Below are 16,229 nucleotides of genomic sequence, written 5' to 3'. Positions count from 1 at the left end.
CCCCTTGCAGATGATAAATATGGAGACAGCACTCATTGCATTAAAGAACTTTTTTGTGCCCAAAGTGAATGTAGTAGCTAATCGCTACAGATTTCGCCAGGGTGAGCAGAAAACAGGGGAGACGATAAAGCAGTATATTGCTTCCCTGAGGAGTCTGATTGTAACTTGTGACTTTGGGAATATGGCAGATGAGATGATTAGAGACCAGCTCATTGAGAAAAAAATCCATGCTTCGTGTAAGAGAACGCTTACTTCTAGAACCACAGCTTACACTAGAAAAAGCAATAATCATTGCTACTCAGATTGAGTCAGCTACAGCTGAAGCCAAAATAATAAGCATGGATACAAGAGTCACTGTCCAGGCTGTGACTCCTTTGCAGAAAAGTTCACTATCGCTGCAGACAAATGATTACAAGAGGAAAACTAATGGAAAACCACTGAATCAGCAAATTCAAAATATAGTAAAAGCATGCTTTCGCTGTGGATCCCCACAATACCTTGCAAGCTACACAGGATGCCCAGCAAAAGTAGCTCAGTGCAATCATTTCAAAAAGATTGGGCATTTTGCTAAAGTATGTCACAGCAGCCAGTTCAATCAACAGGTGCATGCAGTTACAATACCAGATGTTACTGTGCTAAGTGTGGACAAAACCACTATTGCACATATTCCAGAACAAATAAAGTGCACTGTAAACGTTTCTGCCAAACCCTCAGGCAAATCACACTCTATTCAGCTAATGTTGAACACTGGCTCAACAGTATCTACACTACCTGATTCCATCTATTTGCATTACTTTAAAGATGTGCCTCTTACTGAACCCAAACGTCTCTTGGTGTGCTATTTGAAAAACCATATTCCACTACATGGCTGCCTGCCAGCAATAGTTACTTTTGGTGATTGCTGTGTAACTGCAGAGTTCTACATTGTCCACAAAGGCACTCCTATCCTTGGCAGAAATTTATTGGCTGCTTTAAATCTCAGGGTAGTTAATGAACAAATTGATCTTCCTCAGCAAAGCACTCTTGCGGTACACACACCAGTTTCAGCTGCAATCCAACAGGTTGAGGAGGAACTCAGTTGTGCTTATGGGTTTTTGCATAAAGTTAAAATGCGGAATAATGTGATGCCTGTATGACAGAAGTTACGGTGCTTACCATTTTCAGTCAGGGAAGCTGTTTCAGAGGAACTTAGAAAACTTGTTCAAAATGACATTATTGAAGAGATTGACTCCTTGGAATGGGTTTCAACTATAGTAGTGACGCAGAAGAAGGGTGGAGGCATTCACCTTTGTGTGGACTTAAGGGAGCCAAATAAAGCTATTGTGATTGACAGCCATCCTCTTCCTCACATAGAAGAAGAATTTGCAGAACTCCATGGAGCAAAGATGTTTTCTACGCTTGATTTGCAGACTGCATACTACCAGGTTATGTTGCATGAAGATAGCAGAGACCTCACAATATTTATTACACATGAGGGACTATTTCGTTTTAAACATGTTCCATACGGTCTCACATCTGCCCCAAGTGCCTTCCAAAAAATGATGTCATTGATTCTGAAGAATCAACATGGAGTTCAGTGCTCTCTCGATGATATTATCATGTTTGGAAATACTTTTGAGGAGCATGACAATAACCTGAAGTCTGTACTAAACTGCATCAGCAAAGCAGACCTCTAGCCCAATAACAAATTTAGACAAACTGAGCTCTCCTTTCTGGGGCATACAATTTCACAGGCTGGACTAAAACCGGATCCAGATCATATCCTGGCAATTTCAAATGCTCCTCCTTCAACAGATTTGCAAACCTCATGTTCCTTCTTGGGTCTTACCTCCTGGTATGCAAAATTCATTCCCGATTATGCTTCTGTCATTGAACCGTTACAAGAATTACTACAGAGAAGTTCAACCTTAGTGTGGACAACGGATGCACAAGCTAGTTTCGAAACAGTGAAAGACTTGATTGTACGTAGTCCAGTACTTGCACTATTCACTGCTGCATTGCCCACAATTGTAACTACTGATGCTTCTGATTATGGACTTGGGGCTGTCCTCACACAACTTCATGAGGACAACACAGAGAGGACTGTTGCATTTGCTTCAAGGACACTAAATAATGCTAAGAGGAAATATTCTACAGTTGAAAAAGAAGCACTTGCTTGTGTCTGGGCTACTCAAAAATGGAGAACTTACCTGTGGGGCAGCATGTTCAAGTTGCGCACAGACCACAGCCCTTTGACAACGTTGCTCGCCACGAAAGGACTGGGAAGAGCAGAATATCGTATTGCTAGATGGTCTGGAAGACTACTCTCTTTCAATTATGAACTGGAATATAAGCCTGGAAACCAAAATGTGGTAGCTGATTGCCTTTCTCGCCTGCCTTTGCCTTCACCAGATGGTCCACCGGAGGATGAGGATGTAGTAGTTGAGCTTATTACAAGCACTCTTACTGCAGTTACAAAAGAACAATTTCAAGCTGCTTATTCAGCGTGTCCAATTCAACAGAAACTATGGGAATTTCTGACAAAGAGATGGTCCAGTAACCCTAAAAATCTTGACCCAGTTTTGCTGCCTTATTTTAGAGTTCAGGATGAACTTTCTTTGCTTGATGGCTGTGTGCTACGAGGTACACATCGGCCACTTGTGCCAGAAGAATTACAGTCAAAACTCATACACCTGACACACGATACTCATCAAGGAATTGTCAGAATCAAACAACGACTATGGGATCTGTATTGGTGGCCAGGGATGGACTCTCAAACTGAAGTACTCATAAAATCCTGTGTCACTTGCCAAATGCATGATAAGACAGCAGTGACATGTACCCCTCCATTACAGCCTGTTCCTCTTCCTGAATCTGCATGGGAAAAAGTGGCGATTGACATTGTAGGACCCTTTGATAATGCTCCAAGTGACTGCCGTTATGCCATTACTTTAATAGACTATTTCAGTAAATGGCCCTGTCATAAATATAAAGGGAAGGGTAAACACCTTTAAAATCCCTCCTGGCCAGAGGAAAAACCCTTTCACCTGTAAAGGGTTAAGAAACTAGGATAACCTCACTGGCACCTGACCAAAATGACCAATGAGGAGACAAGATACTTTCAAAGCTGGAGGGGGGAGAAACAAAGGTTCTCTCTGTCTGTGTGGTGCTTTTGCCGGGAACAGAAAAGGAATGGAGTCTTAGAACTTAGTAAGTAATCTAGCTAGATATGCTTTAGATTCAGTTTTGTTTAAACGGCTGATAAAATAAGCTGTGCTGAATGGAATGTATATTCCTGTTTTTGTGTCTTTTTGTAACTTAAGGTTTTGCCTAGAGGGATTCTCTATGTTTTGAAGCTGATTACCCTGTAAGGTATTTACCACCCTGAATTTACAGAGGTGATTCTTTTACTATTTCTTCAATTAAAATTCTTCTTTTAAGACCTGATTGCTTTTTCATTGTTCTTAAGCTCCAAGGGTTTGGGTCTGTGTTCACCGATGCAAATTGGTGAGGATTTTTATCAAGCCTTCCCCAGGAAAGGGGGTGTAGGGTTTGGGAGGATTTTGGGGGGAAAGACATTTCCAAGTGGGCTCTTTGCCTGTTATGTATTTGTTAGACGCTTGGTGGTGGCAGCAATAAAGTCCAAGGGCAAAAGGTAAAATAGTTTGTACCTTGGGGAAGTTTTAACCTAAGCTGGTAAAAATAAGCTTAGGGGGTTTTCATGCAGGTCCCCACATCTGTACCCTACAGTTCAGAGTGGGGAAGGAATCTTGACAGGCCCGAGGTAGCGTTTACATCGCAAATCTCTTCTGCTACAGTAATTAAGTTCCTCTCTTTAGTTTTTAGCAGGGAAGGTAACCCCAAAGAACTGGTTTCAGATAATGGTAATCAATTTTCTTCCCTGGAGTTTGAAACTTTTCTAGTAGAGAGGAACATTTTACACAGAAGGTCATCCCTATCTTACCCTCAAGCCAATGGGGAAATCGAACGCTTTAACAGAAGTTTGAAAGAGAGTTTGCAAACGGCTAAACTGGAAGGGCGATTGTGGATAACCTTCACTACTGATTTCTTGCAAGCATACCGGGTTACAGGACATGCCACAACGCAAAGATCACCTGCAGAGTTACTGCATGGGAAACAGATGACTGCTAAACTGAACATTGCTGGATTGTTAAATGCACGACCTGATGCCCCAACCGAGGATGATGTGAGAAATATAGTTGAACAGAACCAAGCAAAGTATAAGGCTTTCACAGACAAGCGGCAGGGTGCTAAGGAACCAAAGTTTGAGTGTTGTTCCTTCATTACAATACGAAAACCTGGAATTTTACGCAAAGGGGACCATAAATTCACAGCTCCTCTTAAAATCATAGAGAAGAAGGGACCTTACATCTATCAACTTTCTGATTGGTGGGTATGGAATGCTTCTTATCTTGCACCTGCCTATGCACCAAGAGGAGATTATGCCAACACCCAGTCTTCATTGGATGACTTCACCATAGTATCAACACAACAAGACATTGCACTGGAACCGGGGCTTGAGAGATGGCCTGTCAGACCCAGATGACCACCTGTCTGGACTAGAGACTATGTTATATAGTATCTACAGTGTTCTCTGTGTAATATTTCTGCCAACAGTACAGTGTCTTGTTTCATATTTGTTCCTGTGGTCAGAACAACAATGTTTATTTTAATTGGGAGAGTTTCTTAAGAGAGGAGGGAATGTAGTGTTTAGATGCTGCTTGTAATTATTAGAACCGGAGCACTGGCTGTTGGGAGTCTGAAAGGACAGAAAACAGGAAGAGGAGGGGGGGGAGTTGAGGAGGAGGAGGAGTGAGAGCTACTGAGGGTGCAGCAGCAGCTTGGTAAAGAGGTTTCCACTTTAAAAATAAAGTCCTGTTGAAGTTTGTTAGTACCTTGCCTGGTTGCTACAACTGGGGACAGCAGAAAAGCTGGGAATAGGCATAAGACGGTTGGTCCTGGCTCCCTGATTCTCAGGCTGGTCCCAGACTGGTGGATGCTCTAAACCAGGGTTTCTCAACTGTTGGGTCGGGACCCAAAATTGGGTCACCAGAATGTTTCAAACAGTTCCATGGCAGCTCCTATGGCTCCTGTCCCACGGGGCCGGCTGGGCTCGCCGCCCTGCTACAGACACTGCAACCACTGCAAAACTTGGGGGTCCCAGAGCCACTCAGGTTTGGCCCAGCCATCGTGATGGAAGTCCAAGTAGACCAAATTTGAGTGAGTGGCACTGAAACCCCATGAGCCAGGTCACAACTCCACTCACACAAATTTAGTCCAGTCAGGGGGGCGAGGCCAAATCTGAGCAGTGCTGCAACCCCGGAGGTGCAACGCCCAGAGTGGAGAGCCAACCCCAGCCAGCCCACAGCACAGGAGCTGCCACTGTGGGGTGAGTGCAGGGCAGGACCCAACCCTTCCATGGGGGGCAGGACCTGCCTGAAACCACCCCAGGGCCTCAACTCCCTGACTATTTACTGGGTCGCGACATGCCATAAACATTTGGGTCCTGAGCCCAAAAAACGTTGAGAACCACTGCTCTAAGCCATACTGGCTGTTTACAGCTGCCGATGAGTTATCCACCATTTGAACATAGTCTGAGTGTTCCAACCACAAACCAGCCCCTTCCCATCACTGGCATGTCCCCTCTACTGGATGAAGGAGCTGGTTCTTCTGGTTAGTCCAGCTGAGGATTCTGCCACAGTGGGGAAATTTCTCAGCAGACCAGATGGGTCAGTTTACGGCCCCTTTTGTGTTGCTAGTGTCTCTCAAAGGAGCAATGAAGTCAAAGAGAATCTGGCCTTTTTGAAAAGGGCTAATAGTATCAGTGTGATTCATTTGAAGCACTTTAAGGCAACTAATTGATCCCCACAACACTCCTGTGCAGACAAGTATTACCCTCATTTTACCTCTGCCCAAAGCCACAGAACCAGGATTAGCGCTCAGTTGCTCCAGGCTCACAAGCCCAAACTAATTCTGTGTTAACTCTCAATATTCCTTGAAAACTCTCACATGAGAAGAATTTTAATTGCTCTGTTTAGAATAGGAATTGCCACAAGAAAGAGTCTGTATTTTTAAATATGTTTTCTTATCTAGTCATTGAGCAACCAAGAACATTAGTAGTTATTCTGAACCATGTCTCCAACAAAGCAGCATTTAGAACAGAGATGAGGGGTCGCTAGATACTCTCACAAGTTAATAAGAAATGCAGCCAAGACCTAAACTCTGACCTGAAAGGATCAGAAAAGTAACAGGAAAGAACTTGGGCAGTTACAGGCTGGCTAGAGTCAGCCCTTATTTACAAAAGGGAGGTCAGGGTTGACAAAACTGATTAAAATCTTTGAGGAAATGGCAGTGAAGAGTAGATGGTGAGTAATGTAAAGAATGTACGCAAGAGCTTCAAGCAGAGTTTCAATAGAGTATTGTCGTCAAGGTTACAGTTCGTAAAAAGTTAAGTATAACTTATAACTCACAAGTATAATGGTGAAATGAGTTGACTTAAAAAAAACCCCTAACCAACTTGGCTTGGTAACAGAAGCCAGAGAACATTGGCTAAGGCTTTGTCTTCACTGCTTAACAAAATGATGTTTTACAGCAAGATAACCAACATGCAACAGATAATTTGCTGTAAAAGTCTAAATGGAGACAAGGCACCTGCCTGACCCATGGTTGACTTTGCCTAGTTTACCTCAATAAAATGAAAGTGCCCCGTCTCCTCTATGTTTTTACAGTGGGATAGCTAATGTGCATTAGCTACCACAAGGTAAAAAACACACCTGGTTTTGTCAGGGAAGACCAGCATTGAATGGCTACAGATCAGATAGGAGGTAAGTGACATGTTAGGACCAACACTCACTCCTTGGTGCTTATCTTGTTCATGGTATACATCAAGGAACTGGCAAAAGGAATAGGCAGGCCAGCGCCTAGAACTAAGAGTGACATCTAATACCCAAGGGGGAAGGTATCTACTTCTACAGGTAAAGAGGAAAAATGGGGTTGAGGAGGCTCATGCAACTCAATGCAAAGCAGTTAGGAGTGGACAGCAAAACAGCAAAAGAGAGATATTCAAGGTAATAAAAGATTGCAAGACCCTGATGAGAAAAAAGGCTGGGGACTGATAGAGAAGAGGTGCTTAAACCCCATTTTCTCAATGTCTGGGAGAAGTTAAGAGTGCAAAGAGAACAGAGGTTTGTATCACTCACAGAAAAAGAGCACAAGGAGCTGACAGGATGACCCCTGTAGCATGGTGCACAGTTGTGAGGCTAAGAAATACTGAGAGAGTACAGAAAAGGGTAAAAAACCCCACCACCCTAAATTTCGTTCTCTCATGCTTGCAGAGAAAAACTTGAAATGAGAGGTTACTTACTGTAACTGAAGGTTCTTCGAGATGTGTGGTCCCCATCTGTATTCCACACGTGGGTACACATGCGCACCACGCACCCAAGTGTGGAAATTCTTCAAAGCAGTGAGTGTCTGGTCTTCCCTGACAAAACTAGGTGTGTTTTTACCTTGTGGTAGCTTCGTTTGTATGAAGTGCTGCCTGATAGAGCTGATGGAAGAGAAGATCCAAGGTCTAGAGAGGCAGGTGGAAATTCTGGTTGAGTTTCAAAGGAGATTTGAACAGATGATGGAGGGAAGGCAAGAGGAGACTGAAGGGAAAAATCAAGACTTGCAGATGCAAGCTGGACTGAAGAACTCTATGGGGAAACAGATTGCTGGGTGAGAAAAGTGGCCAATGGAAGCACATGACTATAAGAACCAGGTAGAGAAAAAGACTAGCTACTGAACGAGAAATAGAGCTCAGGAACAGATTTGCGGAGTTGGAAAATGAAGTAGGGGCACAGCAGGCCATAACAGAAGGTGGAAGGACAGGGAAGAAGAGAAGAATGCCTAGGCTTACAAGAAGAGTGGAAGCGTCAAAGATGGGAAAAGTTCAGAGCCTCAGGAGGATGCAGGTGAACTTGCAGAGATTGCAAATAAGAACAAAAGACAAGAGGACTTGCAGTCAGAAAGAACAGGAGGAAACCTGGAGAATTACACCAGGAAGAGGCAGGTCTACATGACTGGTGAATTCCTACTAAGAAGAACAGACAGGCCTGTCACCAGAGCTGATCTGGAGAACAGAAGGGTGTGCTGTCTGACAGGAGCTAAGATAGCGGATGTGGACCTGAGGCTGAAGAGGATCCTAATGGGAGCAGGAAAGAATCCATTGATTGTCCTTTATGTGGGAACAAATGACATAGCTAGATTCTCGCTGAAGTGCATCATGGGAAACTATGCCAGACTGGGGAAGATGCTTAAGGAAATGGAGGCTCAGGTGATCTTCAGTGGGATTCTGCCTGTCCCTAGAGGAGAAGAACGAAGGCAACAAGATTATGATGATCAATAGATGGCTCAGGCAGCGGTGCTATAAGGAAGGCTTTGGGATGTTTGACCACTGGGAAGTATTCACAGACAGAGGACTGTTCTCATGAGACGGACTCTACCTGAGGAGGGAGGGAAATAGACTTCTGGGATGGAGGCTGGCACAACTGATTAAAAGAGTTTTAAACTAGGAACTCGTGGGAGACGGTTGGGAGATGCTCCTATAGTCTCTTCAGTGCTGAAATCATATTTTGCTAATAAGGCTTGGTAATTAGCTATATGAAATTCCAGACCTACAGAGAAGACCTTCCTACCTAGGAGGTCTAGTCTCTTTGGGCCCTACTCTGCCAGAATGGATTTCTGTGACCTAGTTCTTTCCATGTCTACCTGTATCAACAGCAAGTTAGGGGTAGTATGGGAAAATATAAAGTCAGCTCCATTGGCAGGAACAAAGTAGCATCTTTTTGGCATAGGAGCACAAGATGCAGGTATGCGCCAAACTACTCTGGCCAGATCTAATACAGCCTCATTAATTGGAAGAGCTATTCTTGTTGGGTCTTGTGGTTGTAAAATGTCCAAGAGCCAGTGTTGAGGGTCCTGGACCAATTCCAATGGGATCTGTAGATCACTAGCAACCCTTTGCAATAGCTCCTGGTATTGCTGATGGTTATCCGGCAGAGAGGACAACAAAGGAGTGACAGCATCGTCCAGGGATGATAAGGAAGTCCCTGTCAGAACTGTTGGTACTGTTTGAACCAGTTCCGGCTCTTCCTCCTCACACACCAACGGAGCCAGCTGCCGAGAGGGAGAGGAGTGGTATGACACCTGAGAGGGGTCTGGGTGTCTGCCAAAAGGTCCCAAGGGCCCCAATAAGGCCAGAAGGACGGGTCCATCTAGGGTGACCAGATGTCCCGATTTTATAGGGACAGTCCTGACACTTGGGGCTTTTTCTTATATAGGCTCCTATTACCCCCCACCCCGATCCCGATTTTTCACACTTGCTGTCTGGTCACCCTAGGTCCATCAGCCTTGGTGGTCCCAATCTGTAACAGGTCTCTCTGGGGGTTCATATCCAGAGTGCTGGTAGGTAGCCTCTTTTAGTGCCTGTCAGGACTCCTGTGCTTTCTCTGAGATACTCATGCCTCCATCTCCTCTAGCTCTTCCGATTCCAATTCCACTGGTAGCGGTGGCACAATTCCTCCTCCAGGCTTAAGGATGTCACTCAGGAGGGCAAAGCCCAAGAAGAGCGGAGACAGTGGATAATGGACAAATATATCCTTCGGGGTTATGAAGGTCTCTGTAGGGCCAAGAGTCCAGTGAATTCCAGCTGGGATGCCTGAAGAACCTGGCTCATCTGTTGCTATTGTTCAGTCTTTGGATAAATGGCTCTGCACTGATGATGGGTCTGGACTTGCATTCATTGATGGACTGGCAAGTATCTGTCTTTTCACTTTGGTCCAACTGTAACTACCTGAACTATCTCAATCCCGTTTTTTTCATGCCTCCAACCTTGGGTGGTCTTTGGTGTAGCATGTTCTGTGGGTTCCATCTGTGACATCTCACCTGACCTGGACCGGCTCGGGGAGGAAATGCATTTCTTATGAAAGTCCTCTGTGGGGATCTATCCTTGTGCCCATGAGAGTTCCCCTTACTCTCATGGGAAGCCCTGTAGGAGGAGTCTTTGGGCTTTGGTGGTAACGGCCCTGCTCCGAGGCCCATGCTTGGAGGGCCGCTGTTAGTTAGTTGAGGCCGCTATACAGGGGTGATTCCCAGGGTTGGAGTGAGGCCTTATAGCCTCCTCCATCGGAAACTTCCTAAGACAGAGCTCTCATGCCTTGCTGGGTGGAAAAGATCAGCAGATACAGCACTTTGCAGATATACGTGCTTCACCCAGGCAATACAGGCACCGTTGATGCCCGTCACTGATGGAGAAGGAGCAAGAGCAGGAGACAATTCTTGAATCCTGGGACTCTGGGCATAGTCCTGAGACTGGGGAGGATTGTCCCCCAAATAAGGAGTAAGGGGGACTTATCCTATGCTAACTATAAATTTATGCTAACTAAACCTACTAAACTAGATATAAAGCTATTTACAAAGAGTTGAGTTTACAGGTTATGCACAGAAGGATACAATTCCGACTCAGGCCATGCAGCAGAAAGAAGGAACTGGAGAGGCATTGACCTGCACTGCTTTGTATACCCTCGGTCAAGAGCACAAGTGAAACTACTGCACATGTGCGGGTCAATGGATACTGCTCTGAAGAATTTCCAGACTCGGGCGCATGATGCACATGCATAGCCATGTATGGGATACACACAGGGACCAGCACTTGAAGAACTGGGACATCCTCCCACCCAAAGGTTCCAACTTTACAATTCACATAAAAACACCCGAAAGGTCTTATTTTTAAAAAATTGATTATTTTTAAGCCAATCAGTTTATAAATCTTAACTACAGAGACAGATAAACATGTATCTCTACTCACCCTCTGCAAAAGGAAGTCAACTCACATGGTATAAAAAGATATTTGTGGCAGTATAGACTCACTGCAAGAAATTCAACTAGCCGATATAAGGAAGATGCCAAACAAAAGAAATGAAGGAGCGCAATAGGCTTGGGGAGTAGCTAATTTTCTACAGGTTCCGAAGTCTTGCACCAAATTACAAACAGGGCCACTAAATTCCAGGCAGTTCACAGAAAACCCTGGCCAAACCTTAAGCCTTTGTCAAAACTGCTGCTCCCCACCAAGATGAGACATTTTAGGGAAATGTTCTGACTTTGAGGAGGTGGTGGTGGCTGCAGGAGGCTCCCCAGTACTCACTCCAGCAGCTGGAAGCTATCTGGCTGGGCTAGGTGAAGCACATTGCACTCTTCTCCTGCCACAACACAGGGCATGCCCAGAGGACTCACATGTATGTTTCTGCTTTAACCTGAGTTAATTGAGAACCAGTACTACCCCTGCAAAGCCATTCTAACTGAGCCTATCCTCAAAACCAACTAATTCTCTTTCAGAGCAATATTGCCTGAACACTTACTGATGTTGACATAAGTTCCTTTTTACAGGCTATGACTTCATCCACTGGAGACAGACTGCTATTGTTTATCATCCACTTATGACTACTTGAGCCTGTCCCTCATGTAGTTGTTCTCTAAAGCAGTGGTTCTCAAACTTTTATATTGGTGACCCCATTCACATAGCAAGCCTCTGTGTGCGACCCCCCTTTAAAATTAAAAACAATTCTTTACATATTTAACACCATTATAAATGCTGAAGGCAAAGTGGGGTTTGAGGTGGAGGCTAACAGCCTGCAACCTCCCACATAATAATCTCATGACCCCCTGAAGGGTCCCGACCCCCAGTTTGAAAACCCCTTCTCTAAAGCAAAGAGCCGGCACCAGATAACCTCCCTAACTCTTTTCTCAGCCCTTGAATGAGACTGCATACAGAAAACTCAGTTTCAACAGTTTCTACCTCAGAGATAGCCAAGGTACCCTGAAGATGACTTTGCATCAATAAATCTTTTTGACATCAAATCCTCCACTTACACCTCAGCAATGATGACTTGGAAAATGGCTGTCTATAAAAATAAGTTTATTATAGTTTCTTCATCAAATAAAAATGTGCAGTTGGAGGCTGTAATTAATATATAACTGAAAATATAACTCCTAGAATTAAAGTATGCATTCCCCTGAATTATCTCCCCAGTGAGTTGATAGACAAGCTTCTCAGGATTATCTGCATGTTTCATTCCCTATTCATTATACTTTCTAGCTTCCACTAAACATCATAATCAATTTACTAAAACAATGAGGCTTTTGTCTAGATTTGAAATCTTCCCAATCCCAATTATCTACAGAATTTATAGTATCAGTTGTTTATGTACATGTAACTTACTTGCTTTTACTATAACAGGCAGGTGCTGTAGATGATAGTTGAATAACCAAGATGAAAGGCAGCTTTGCATATGAAAGGGAGCCAATAGTGAAGGTCAATTAGATATCATCTTTAATCCAATTAAAGGTTAATCAATGGCTGAAAAATTTTAGTTTGGACTCCTCTCAGTAATGCTCATACCTGAGCTGGTTTCAAACCAGATTCCATCTTACATGAAGCCCCAGCATTCCCAGGAGTAGGGGCAGAGAGGAGGAAGGTTCACCTAACCGTTCCCAGTCTGTAAATAAAGAAAAAGTAAATTAAGAGTGGAATTTTTGAAAGCATGAAGTGATGGGTTAACTATTCCCATTAAAATTAATGGGAGATTTATCATTGGTGTCAGTGGAAGCAGGGTTTGACCAATGCTGAGTGCTTTTAAGAATGCTTCCCTCAGTGTTTATAATGTGAATAATGGTTTGCCATACCTTTCTTAGCTAAACCATATATTCTAATTGGCTTTATTTACTAGATTAAAAATGGGATAAACAAACAAAGATTTAAAAAGGCAGTATGGTAGAATAAGAGCAGGACTAAGACATAGGAACGCCTGGGTTTGATTTCTAGGACTGGCACTCTGGGTTTGGATTTGCTCCTCTGTAAAAGGTGGATAATAATATTTACATTGGTGGAGGAAGGAGTGATTACATTTTTCAAAGCAATGTACAAGCATTATTTAGTAAAGAGGTAGCAGAGTGCCCAGAATTCTTCCATGCCCAGATGCCAGGGTGGATAAAAATCAATTATTTTTTTTAAAAAAATTTAAAAATCTGATTTTTTTAATTTAAATCGGACTAAACAATTCTGCTGGAATTTCCAAAAGCAAGTAGTGTTAGGCTCCCTCTGCTCCCCTGGCAACAGGGGTTGATTCTTGAGGTCAGGTGAACAAACTTGTCCAGACAGAACCTGCGTTTGAAAAATCTCAGCCTGCCTCTTTTAAAGGTGCTGTGGCTGGAAGGTGCCCAGATATGTTCCTTTGACTTCCCAGGACGCTGTCAGCTTCAGCCAGAGCCCAGCTGAACCTGCACCTGCCCAGAGACCGGAGCTGGCACTCGGACCAGCTGCATCAGGCTCCAGCTGTCCGCCTGCCAGGCCCGGTAGTACCCGGCGGGGCCAACACCTGGCAGGGGAGTAACGATGCTGCAAGAGCGCGGGGAGCCCCCTCGCTCCCCTGTGGACGCAGAGCCGCCCCGCCCCAGCCCCTGCGCCCCGCCCAGCAGGAGCATTCGCGCGGGGCGCAGCCGCCTGCCGGCGGGGAGCCCGTGGCAGGGCTGGCACAGAGCTCAGGCGTCCCCTCGCCCATCCCCTCCTGCCCGTGGGGCCCGAGGCGTCCAGCGCCTCCCTCCCGCTTACCTCCGCCCCGGTCCTGCTCCGCGGGCAGCTCAGCCAATCGAGCCCCCGGGAAAGAGCCCCAGTCCTAGGAGCGAGACAAGGCGGGCGCGGGACAAGCCTTTGCTGGCCCAGGGTCGGGTGATGCGGGACACGCTTGCCAGCGAAGAGTCGCCTCCGTGTGGCGCCAAAGCTGTCTCCCTCGCTTTGGCTGGCTAAGATCCCGGGGCTGACAGGGCTAAAACGACACGGCACCCCCCTTGGAACAGACGGCTGAGCTAGCGGGAGTGGCTCCTAGGCTGATTGGTGCCCTAGAGCCTGCCAGGGTTAGAGCCGTTTAACCCCTGCCTTTTCAAGGGTCCCTTAATTTTAGGGGTCTCCTTTTGCGGGCGGGGGGGGGGGGGGGTTGGTCAGTTTAACTAGGGCACTCAAAATTAGTAGACACTTTTGAAAAGTGTGGCCATTGTGTAGCTATCTCAATCTTGGTTACAAGCCAGATATCACTGCAAAATATTTAGTGACTCAGCCCTGTCAATGTATACATCTGGGTACAATAGCGCCTGTTGTTTGCAGTGGTGTAGCTCTGTTGGTCCCAGGATATTAAAGCGAGACAAGGTGAGTGCGGACCATACGGTAATATCTTTTACTGGACCAACACAGAGCAGCTTTCGCTACACAGAGCTCTTGGTCTCTTCCCCCTACAGAAGTTGGGCCAATAAACAATATTACCTCACCTGTCTTGTCACACTAGGATACCAGCTGGTTTGTTGAAAATACTCCAGATTGTTCAGTGTAAATGTTCAGCAGAAAAGTATCTTCAATGACTCCTCCAGTGTCCTCTTTTCATCAGAGGCTTGCCTTTGATCATTTCTGCTACCTTAGTTTTTGATCCTGCTGCTAATACTCCCTCTCCCCCAACCCCCAGGGTAGTTTCACACTGGGGGAATATGAGGTCTAAGAGAATTTGGTGAGTTTATGTGAACACAAAATATTTCAGATCAGAAACAGCGAAAACTAGCAGCACATCTGCACCCGTGAAATGTGGGTTTGGTTCAGTTGGCAGCCTGTGCTATTTCAGAGCACTGGCATGATTTAGATTAGTTACTGATTAATTAATAGATCATTAGGATTAGCAGATGGAATATGGTTTCTGCTCCTGTGGGATTTATTCCTGGTCTAAGAAAATCATAGGTAAGAGTGGATGGGAGCAGGGCCAGTTCAGGTTTATCCATGGCCCACTGTTGACCCTCCCATAATCACTAAATTACTTACATTTACACACTCAGACAAGTTTAAACCAGCCAAGTGATGCTCGTGTTGATGCAGTTTATACTGGCAAAACTGCAGCTATACTGCTAAAAGCACAATTTTGACAGTATAAACTGGTGTGTCTATGTTAGAGGCTTTGGCTGGCACAGATATGTCAGTCAGGGAATCACATTCCTAACATACCTATGCCGTCAAAGGTTTGTAGTGTAGACCTGGCGTTACACATACGCACACAGAGTCAGGACATGCAGCCTCAGCCAGGAGAGAGTAGACAGCAGCAGAGACTAAGGGAGGTCCCACTGATCCACAGGCCAGGCAGGAGGCAGGGGCAGGCAGTGACAGCCCTTAGGAGGCCTTGGAGATGTATACAAGCCAGGGGGAGCAGGCAGTAAGGCAAGATAGGAGCGATGGCACACACACACACACACCCCCACTTCCCAGCACGTAGTTTTGCTATAGCTATATGCACATTACACTTCTCAGCACACTCCCTCACATGTCAACTATCCCCAACTTCCCTGCCCTCAGGCTCTCACCAGGGTTGTCAGCAGGTGGTGATTTTAAATCCAGGGCGGCTCACCTACTATGGGGCTTGCTGCGCTATGAATATCACCTCTAAGTACAAGACTGCCATGTCAACGAAGCTACATTGATTTACATTAGCTTAAGGTTCTGGCCAACAATCGCTTCCAAATAATCAACCTTTGTATATTTCTTTCAGACCCAGAGATAAAAAGTGCTATAATACATGTAAATTATTACTTTTATTTACTTACTTGGTGAAGGCTAACAAACAAGGCTGACTTGTTGCAGGCTGACGTGATTCTGATCATAAATCTCCTGGTGATGAGGACCTGAGCAAAGGCGAGAGCTAATTTGTCATTGCAAAAGGAGAGATTTTTAAAATGTCACCGTTTGCCTTTGAGTACAGCCTTCTGAATCAGGTGCTGTTGCAAATATTAGTTATAGCTGGACTTTTTTTTCCCCTACAAGACAGCATTAAGCAACATCCTGTACAGGACACAGAGTTCTGACTCAAAAGGAAAGAAGAGCATGAGTCTCCAGTTGCATGATCAGTTTCCAATGTCTAACAAAGGAACTCTAATTGACAGAAGTGATTTTTATAAAAGCCTTTCCCAGATTATGACAGCACATTCAATCTGAAGCCTTTGTGGGTTGTGTGTGTGTAAACCTGCCATATATAAATCAAAGATATCAGGTTGTCACTGAACAATAAACAGAAGATATTCAGCAGCCACACAAACTATTATTACAGCTGAAAAGCCTCTGCTGAATAAAAACTTTATAATTAATTATTAAGCAGCTCCATCTTTAAAAT

At 44.9% G+C, this 16,229-nt stretch overlaps 1 protein-coding gene across 2 annotated transcripts in view; it reads right to left on the bottom strand.

Moving 5' to 3' along the window:
• The window catches only part of TLR5 (toll like receptor 5), a 32,089-nt gene extending 16,257 nt beyond the window's left edge, over nt 1–15,832 (bottom strand). The window contains exons 1-2 of one of the 2 annotated variants that reach the window (XM_027832624.3): nt 15,667–15,832; nt 12,437–12,533 (exon numbers count right to left, since the gene is read on the bottom strand). The gene's annotated coding sequence lies outside the window, so the exon portion shown is untranslated. Of the gene's footprint in view, nt 1–12,436; nt 12,534–13,645; nt 13,812–15,666 lie in introns of those variants that run through there. The other variant, XM_043543603.1, reaches the window with a different exon arrangement.
• Nucleotides 15,833–16,229: the final 397 nt, after the last annotated feature.

Source organism: Chelonia mydas, chromosome 3 (assembly GCF_015237465.2).
Source record: "Chelonia mydas isolate rCheMyd1 chromosome 3, rCheMyd1.pri.v2, whole genome shotgun sequence".
Classification (NCBI taxonomy): Eukaryota; Metazoa; Chordata; order Testudines; family Cheloniidae; genus Chelonia; species Chelonia mydas.
This window is presented reverse-complemented; position numbering and strand designations above follow the sequence as displayed.